Here is a 9,301-nt window from a genome sequence, read left to right as displayed (position 1 = left end):
TGTTGTAAATACAACTTAACCACTGATTTCTAGTCGTGTCCTCTTATGGAAGACCAAATAAAGTAGTTTCGCTTTCACAACGAAACACACAGCGTCTTCACGACATGGCGGCAGCAACAATACTACAGCGAGAATAAAAGTTACGCCTTCTTTCTTTGCGTGAACATTTGGGCGGCGTTATGCAAATCTTCCCACATTGTGACGTAGGTATGTGGGGGCGTGTTAGAACGAGCCATTTTAGGTAGGTGTGGTTGACTCTTAACTTTTATAAAGAATATCTCTTTGGATTTGAGACTTTAGTCTTTGCAACTTTACAGATCTTCTTTATGCACCAAGAGCTTGTAAACACAATTGAAATCGCATCATATGACTCCTTTTTCAATTAATGAACGGTATGACCCCTGTAAAGATACATTTATACAGAAATAAAGTTAAAACTGAATATTTAATAATAAATAATAAATGAAACAAATACTAATAAAATGCACAAAAAGCACAAAACTTGAACTACAATTAAAATAAATACTGAAAGTATAAAAATGAAAGCTAATAGAAAGTATGAATAATACTTTATCAACATTTTAATCCATCTTGTAGATGACCTGGGAACTAAGGTTCACATAAAGTCTTTTCCAACTTGAAATATACAGTCACGCATTGTTTATTAAACAGAATCTGTACCAATATCATGGACCATAAGCATCACTAAAATACCACTGGTATGATAGTCTGAATCTCTCTCTTTGTTTTCTACAGAATAAAGAGATTCAAACAGGTCTGAGTAAAGTGAGTAAATGATACTATTGCAATTTTTGAATGAACTTTCCCTTTAAGAAACGAGTCAAACACACACTTCACGTTGCACAGTTAAATCTGACATTGTTTGTCTTCATTTCTCATCGGAGACGTAAAGACAATGCTCTCCTTTCAGAGGATGAAAATTATGGATGTGGTCATTAAAAGTTATAGGGTCATTTGTTTTTCCTCTTATCTGACTTGTCATTTTCAGGGCGTTTCACCACCATTGCTCCTGTCAGCTCCGATCTCCCCGTTAATCCAAACTGAACCAACGACTGCAGCACAGGCAATATGAACACTGCTGCATTTCCAACACATTGCAGTGGAAGTGTAAACCTGATATTTTGGCATGTTGGTGGAAAAGCACAAATGGCAAGGTTCAGCCTGACGGACAGATATAACTACAGGACTGGATGTGCTAGCGTGATGCAGTTAGTTTTTAAGATAGCAAGATTCTCAATCAATTAATAAATAAAAACACATACAATCTAATACAAATTTTCATTCCATTTAAATGCATAACATGCCAAATAATTAATCAAATTATCCAAAACTAATATATCAATGATTGCTGAGAAAATCTTCCAAAAGAAGTCATTTAAAGGCATTACATCACATTTATTCACACGTTTTCTATATATTTTACGTTATAGATTTATGCTGAGTCACAAAACATGGCTACTTTTGAATAGTTAAAGGTACATTTGAAATATATTTGGTTTAATTTAAAGGTACATTTGAAAAACTTAGTTTAAACAAACAATGGATTACTTATAGTCAGTGTTATTATACTATCATCGACTATTATTTTTATTAATAAATTGATTTTTCAATTGATATTTGTATCAGTTTTCATATTTTCACTTTTCATTTTAATTGTAGTTAAAGTTTTAGTAATTTGATTGTTTTTGTTATTTTTAGTAGTTCTTTATGTCTATATATGGTTTTGATTGCTTCTATTGTCATCCTAAGTCGCTTTGGATAAAAGCATCTGCTAAATGACTAAATGTAAATGTAAATATATTTTTTATGAAATTTTTGGTTTTAGTTATTTTAATACCTAAAGTGAAACTAAACTTAGAAAGTTTGTTATTTCATTATTTAAAGTAACAAAAATGATTTACAGTTTTAGTTTCAGTTTGTTTTACTTCACTACAATAAGCTCTGCACTTTCAACTAGAATAGCAACATTTTTAAAATAAAAAACAAATTACAGCTGACAGCAGCAAGTGTTTCTGACTAGGAAACCCCAAGGATAGCAGGCAGTCAAGCTTTCAGCACATACTGAGAACAAGTGAGTCAGCAGCACTTTTAGTAAAGCCATAAGAGCAAATTAGCTGCAGAAGCACACATTTGAGCGTACATTCAGATTCACATTCACAGGCAGAAGTGAGAGACGGCGAGCACCTGCGGGGGGAGTCACGGCCTCGCAGTGAGGGAGCGGGTTTCTTTAACAAGCCTGTTCTCTCCTCCGCAGTGCCTTTCTCTCCCCCGCGAAGGTCGAACAAATTAGGCCAGTCAGAAACTCTGGCCCACATCTACGCTCTCTAAAGGCCCTTTCACATGACTCGCATCAGGCCTTCAACACAAGTGTCATGTGCCGCTTTGACCTGCAGATGAAAAGAGTTGGAGATACAGGCACAGACGGGAGATTTGACTATTTATTCATTCTCACAGAATATGTAATGTGTATAATAATATAGTGATCATTTTCAGAATGATCTCCATGTATCTAGATATGCACAGTCTATTTAAAGCCTGACTGAAACACAATTTCAAGTTCAGTATTTTTTACTAAAACTAACAAAAATCTATAACTATTAAAAATTGTTTTGGCCATTGAAATAAGCAGGGAAATTTTTTTAAAAGGAAATCTAATATAAACAAAAATGTGAAAAGTTGGCAACAAACTAAAAATAAAATAAGTTCATTATATAATAAAACTAAAATACAAATACATTCAAGTTAAAAATAATTATTTTAAACATTTCAATAATAAAAATAAATAAATGACACAAATACATAAAATTACTATACTTAACGAATACTATAATTGTATAAATATTATAAATAAATAATACTAAAATAATACTTCATCTCATTAGATCAAATATATTCTAACCTGATGGCCAATGCTCAGTTGTCAAAGGGTATACAATAATAATAATAATTATTATTATTATATTTACTACTACTACTAATAATAATAATAATATTTAATGAGTCATTATTAAAGCACCGCACAAGTACAACATTATTAACAATGTCATCTCCACACAAAGTATTTTAAATATCTGTATCGCCCACACTAAAATGCTTTTTAACTATGACTGTATTTATTCGATCATCTACAAAATGAAGACGTGACAGATGCTTCTGATTAGCGACCCCAAGGGGTCCTAGTGTGGCCGTTTGAGTGGCACACTCAAAGTACCGTAATAAGACAATCTCCGGCACACATGCATTTGAACAACTGTACACAAAGAGAGAAACGCAGAGGCCCACACTTTTTATTTCTCTCACAGGCACCAAAAATAGTTCGTTGGCTGGCGGAGTTCAGAAAGGTGGGCGACAGATAAAGCTGAAATCTAGGTCAGTGTGAGCAAGTACCCCAGAAAATGTCCGACCCACTGAGAAACAAGCACATTGACTAATCACCTGGCATTTGTGCTCTCTATCTTTAGCAGCAAATAAACCTGCAGTGCTTCAAATCTACTGCATTTGTAACTCGACAGGATGTTGCTTCTAAGAAAGTTTTCTGACGAAGTGCATTGGTATATGGTTGCTAAGGTATTCTGGGTGGACTGGCTCACCCTCACCCTCATCCAAGATGTAGATGAGTTCATTTCTTATCTGAACAGATTTGGAGAAATGTAGCATCACTTGCTCAGCAATGGATGCTCTGCAGTGAATGGGTGCCGTCAGAATGAGAGTCCAAACAGCTGATAAAAACATCACAATAATCCACAAGTAAACCACACCACTCCAGTCATCAATGAACATCTTGTGAAGCCAAAAGCTGCGTGTTTGTAAGAGACAAATCCATCAAGATGCTTTAACTTTAAATCGTTCTTTCTGGCCAAATACAAGTTCATAATCCATAATAACGTTTCCCTACAGTGAAAAAGGATCATTATGTTTTTATCAGCTGTTTGGACTCTGTTTTGGAACGCTAAATTTCTCCAAATCTGTTCAATTAAGGAACAATCTCATCTACATTTTGGACGGCCTAAGAGTGAGCAAATTTTCAGCAAATTTTCATTTTTTTTGTGTAAACTATTCATACTGAAAATAAGTTAAAGCACTAAAATTACTAGAACTGAATTTTTTTTAAGCTAAATAGAAACATTTAAATATTTGAATAACATAAAAAAAAAAAACTAATACATTTAATAATATTTAAAAAACAAAAACGAATAAAAATGACAAAAGCACATAAAACACTGAAATGAAAACAAAACTGAAAATATAAAATTAAAAGCTAATTCAAAATATTCAAAAATACTATAATAGTAATACCAAAATAATACTACTAATAATAAAATACTAAAAAAAAACACTGGTCCCAAACATACATCAGTCTTCTGACATGCATAATATGGCAATCAGTAAGGTAAGGTAGGTTATATCAAAGTACCATGGTATTACTCTCTGATACCATCACTGTACCACAGTACAGCTACAGTGCTTGTTTGTAAGGGATAAACGCACACACAAACTATGTAATTCAGCAGTATACACTTCAACTCCGTTTGTCTTTGTCAGAATTGGCAGTGGAGTGTAGAAGAGCTTTCTGAGCAATACTCATGTGTGTGTGTGTGTCACACTGCACCAGTAGCTGTGCGCCGTGCAGCAGTCTGCATGTGTTAGCCTGAGGCGCTGTGGCCCACAGTCATCCACCCAGCCATTTGTTAGCATTCACGCCTCGTTTTACAGCACCGCTGCTTCACCGGACGGGTTATTGCTGCAAGATTATGTTATTGCAAATACAATCTGTGAAGTTTTATAAGAATGCATACATAATTTGCCTCATGCACGAACACAAAAAAGACAGTATTCCCAAATTATCATAAAGCCAATGCCACCAGTGCCTAGAGTTATTTCCATCATAATAGATTTTACTTTTGACTACAAAAACCACAAACGCAGAAAGGTCAATGCCTATCCATCAGTTTGACTGACAACCCTGCAATGATATCATTAAGAAGAGACAACTTTTAGCCAAAACAGAGCAGATTCTTCACTAAGTCCCACCTTTAAAATGTAACTGACGTCCACCAGGTTATCCAACAAAATGTTACTCTTTTCCAATGAAAGTCAGCACAAGTTCTGTGTTTAAATAGCTTTAAATTGCATTTGAAAGAAATCACCAAAGAAAACGGTAGAAGGTTGTGTATTTTTTTTACATTTTTAAAATGTACATTTTATTGTTTATTTTTATAAAAGATCATTTTTGCATACACTGTTATCACACTTTCAAATGAGGCTTTTCTCTTTTCCATTCTGATTCAGTCTATTTTACTGTGTAATTCAACAATTTCTGTCAAGACAAATGGTTTCACTTCACAGACCATGTAGAAATAATATCTATTCGATTTTTACCACTTTTTGTACACATTTTACTGAAAATCACACTGTTCACAGTTCATTCCAGTTCCATAACGCTTATCTGTGCGAGCAATGGTAACCAAAGGGGGCGGAGCTTAGCAAAGGGTCAATATCATAGAACTGTAAAATTGCTTTCTTGTTCTCTAACACTCCCACACACACACACACACACCTTCCTCATCTGATTTAGTCAGCATGCTGTAACATCTCACAGCCTGAGGGCACTGAATCTACCAGCCCAGCACCTTGGCTGTCCTTACTAAATATTATGTTATAGAGCTGTCACGAACACGGCAAACTCGGTTGCTGCTCTATCATCAGTTCTGAGTAATCTGATGGACAGGAGGAGATCGCTGCTTAAATGCAACCTTTCGTGTGTGGAGTTCACACACGAAATCAGTGAATCTTGTGAATGAATCACTGTTGTTCACTTTCATGCAGTGACATTATCCCTATATTTCATGCATTATCCCAATTTTTAAATGTGTGAAAATTATTATTGAATTACATGCTTAAAAAATGCTTAACATTGCTAAAACACTTCTATAGTCTCTTAGTAAATCTGTAACATGTACATTTTTAAAAAGGACAATACAACTTGTTTCGGTCATGATTTCGGTCATGATGGAATGATTCTGTGTTTTAGATGTTTAATTTTTAAGCAAATGATTCAATGATTCATAATAGACAGAAAGTGTCCCTAAATGAATCTCAAAAGAGTCGACTCACTGGAATGAATCAAATACCCACCACTAATTTGCTGGCTGTATTCAGGCTTTCACTAAACACTGCAGTGACAATCACATCCATTGGTATATCAAACAAACCCAAACCGCAGAGCTTCCCTCTTGTTATTGTGAATGAACATATGTAGTGGCCAAAACAGCTGGCATGACTGAGCTCTTGAATTGTATTTCTGCATTGCCCACATTAAGCACTCAGAGTTTACGAAGCCATTACACGAGGAGTGATTGTGACAGCAAAGATGCTGTTAAATCAAAGCTGTGTCGGCGCAAAAAAGAGAAGGTACGGATGGATAGGTAAAAAGAGAGAGAGAACATGATACTACCACACCTTTACTACGCAGTTTGAAATGCAGATGCATGAAAACCGGAAGTGATTATAAAAAAGAAAACGTGCTTAGAAAGGCTTTTAAAGCTTGGTCAAATATGACCAATTTAGACAGCTTGCTTATGGTTCCTTCAGTGCAGCATCACTGATGACAGATCAGTTGTTTCATTAATATTCAACCTGGCAAATGTACAGTCTGAGAATCACTACCTTATGGCAAACGTATTACATGGCCATTTTGATTGTATGTAGTGTTTCACCAATTTTAAAGGCTGGTCTCAATATCTAGAGAACAGGGTGGGAATAAAATAAACACTTACTCTAGGATGGGCAATGGAAAATAAAAATAATCAAATTAAATTAAATACAACAAAGATAATGATTATCACCCATTTTACACAATATTTACTCAAAATGCACAAAACAAAAACCACCAAAAAAGTAAATTATTCATTGTTTGAGGATGCTATCTTTCTATTTTGAAACTAACACAAGGGGAAACCACAACAGGCGATGCCCATAATCTCAAAAAAATAATCTGACACTCAATATATCAGCCTGTCACTATGTTTATTCATTCTCAGATGTGTATGGTTACAACACATATAGCTAACTGTACTGTTTATATCTTGACTATGCAACCTGCTGACCCTGCTGCAATAATGTTATCCTGTTGTGGCTTTTATGCAAGTAATGATATCAGCTTATTAAGAAAGAAAAGAACACATTTAAAGCGTGCCGACGTTCATTTCAACCATGCTGATTAGAAGAACCACAGGGAGACCCTTATGCTTTATGTGAACGCATCCCAATTTCAGCAAGACACGATTACAGCAGGCAAAGACCATTCAATTTCATGAACCATCAAGCAGATATCCACTTTTAAAAACGTACGGCACTCTAGAGAGCGAGAGATATAGATAGAAAAATAAGAGGTTCGGGTATGTCACTGATACTCCAAATAAGAAAAATCAGTAAATACTAGAGCATAAACCAAAAGCAACGTCCCCAAGCTCATGACGAGCGAGATGTTCTTTATAATAAGGGTGCATTAGGAGTCCTGTTGAGTTATGAGTCCTGATACTGCGTCATTATTACCCAAGTCTTATCCATTACTGTAAAACAAAAAAAAGAGACAATGTTCTTCTTCAAACATTACCGGCCCCTGTACAGCAGCAAGGGAGCATGATTTATTACAGGAAGGGGAAACGGTTTCACTCCACTGAACAGCCTTCATACATAACCCTCACATGTGTGTGTGTGTGTGTGTGTGTGTCTTTGGTGTGTGTGTGTGTGTGTGCATGTTTATGTGGTTTATGAGGACACAAATTTGTATAATAACATGGGTATGACATAGATATTACAACGAGAAGGTGATTTATGAGGACATTTTCAGTGTCCCCGTAATTCAAACGGCTTATAAATAATTCAGAATTCGTTTTTTTTTGCAAATCTAAAAATGCAGAAAGTCTCCTGTGAGGGGTAGGTTTAGGGGTAGGGTTGGTGTAGGGCAATAGAAAATATGGTTTGTACAGTATAAAAACCATTACGCCTATGGAGAGTCCCCATAAACCATAAAAACAAACCTGTGTGTGTGTGTGTGTGTGTGTGTGTGTGTGCGTGTGTGTGTGAATGTCTCCAATGCGGCGATGCCTCCTCTGTCTCACCTCTGCTTTGAGTAGAGCGAGGTCTACTCTGAATCTAAACGAGTGCCGTTATTATGTGGCGCTCTCAAGGACTGACCCGAAGCACTTAGCCGAAGCGTTGCGGCCCAGGGCACCTCCCAGTCATCTATCTGTCTGCATTCGTCTTTCTCCAGCGCTATTCACCTGGTCGCCACTGCAATCAATGAGATTACCTCTTAAATGGCCTTTTCCTGTTATCGGCCCTGCTGGGATGTCTTTGAGAAGTGCAGGTACACACAAGAATGAACACAACACACAACGCTCGACTTTTGCATCTGACCTCAGCGCAGTTCGTTTCACATGCATAATAAAATGTTAAATGAGAAAAACAAGACGGTGCAGTTCACTTCCCCTAAACATCAAGGCAATTAGGTTTATAACATCCTTCGCCAGCAGACAGGACGAGTAAATCTGCGCCTGTTGTCAGAGGAACAGCTCGATCAGCAAAAAGAAGGCAGGATCAGCAGCCAACGGCGAGTAACGAGCTCTCCGCTGGACGCCGACCCTAAATAGTCCGCAAAACAGCTTATACTATCAACTCAAACAATTCTAGAGAACGCCGTAGTGTTTCAATGCACATAAACCATTCCAAAAAACTTGGCATAACAACATTAAAAAAGTTGCAGTTGTGTTTTCTGATCATGCACACTCAATCTACAAAGCCAGCAGAGACGTGTCAGACCGCATCTCTGAGTTATCAAGAGATGCATATTGTGTGTACAAATGATGAGACTCTCAAGTTCTACTCTACGCACATCGGCCACTATTATGTAATGTGATACTGCAGCACTAGGACGCTACGCACTCGCACTCTCCTGCACGCTGAGAAAGTTCCACTCGCTGACAAAGATCTTCCTCTCTCTCCTCTCTGCTGTACGCCACCTCTCCCTGGTTTTTAAACACTATATTTAGACTCCTGTCTAAGCATTAAAATGATAATCTGCATTGTATAAAAGGCATGCTTTATCATGAAAGGGGGATACTGTACTTACCTCTGCACCGTGTGTATCCTCACTGGAGATGTACTGCACCAAGAGGAGGGTGGTGATGCAGAGGGGGGTTGAGGAAAGAAACTTCGCAGAGCGAGCAGGGCGCTTGGAAAGCTTGGGGCGGGGGGGAAAGAAGTGACAACAATCAGG

The 9,301-nt window shown here is 36.9% G+C and overlaps 1 protein-coding gene across 2 annotated transcripts in view; it reads right to left on the bottom strand.

The window, feature by feature from the left end:
* The window catches only part of LOC107560506 (synaptotagmin-2-like), a 45,191-nt gene that overhangs the window by 32,268 nt on the left and 3,622 nt on the right, over positions 1-9,301 (bottom strand). The window contains exon 2 of one of the 2 annotated variants that reach the window (XM_016244709.1): positions 9,153-9,265. The gene's annotated coding sequence lies outside the window, so the exon portion shown is untranslated. The remainder of the gene's footprint in view (positions 1-9,152; positions 9,266-9,301) is intronic. The other variant, XM_016244708.1, reaches the window with a different exon arrangement.

This window comes from Sinocyclocheilus grahami, unplaced genomic scaffold (genome assembly GCF_001515645.1).
Source record: "Sinocyclocheilus grahami isolate Dianchi unplaced genomic scaffold, SAMN03320097.WGS_v1.1 scaffold731.1, whole genome shotgun sequence".
Lineage (NCBI taxonomy): Eukaryota > Metazoa > Chordata > Actinopteri > Cypriniformes > Cyprinidae > Sinocyclocheilus > Sinocyclocheilus grahami.
This window is presented reverse-complemented; position numbering and strand designations above follow the sequence as displayed.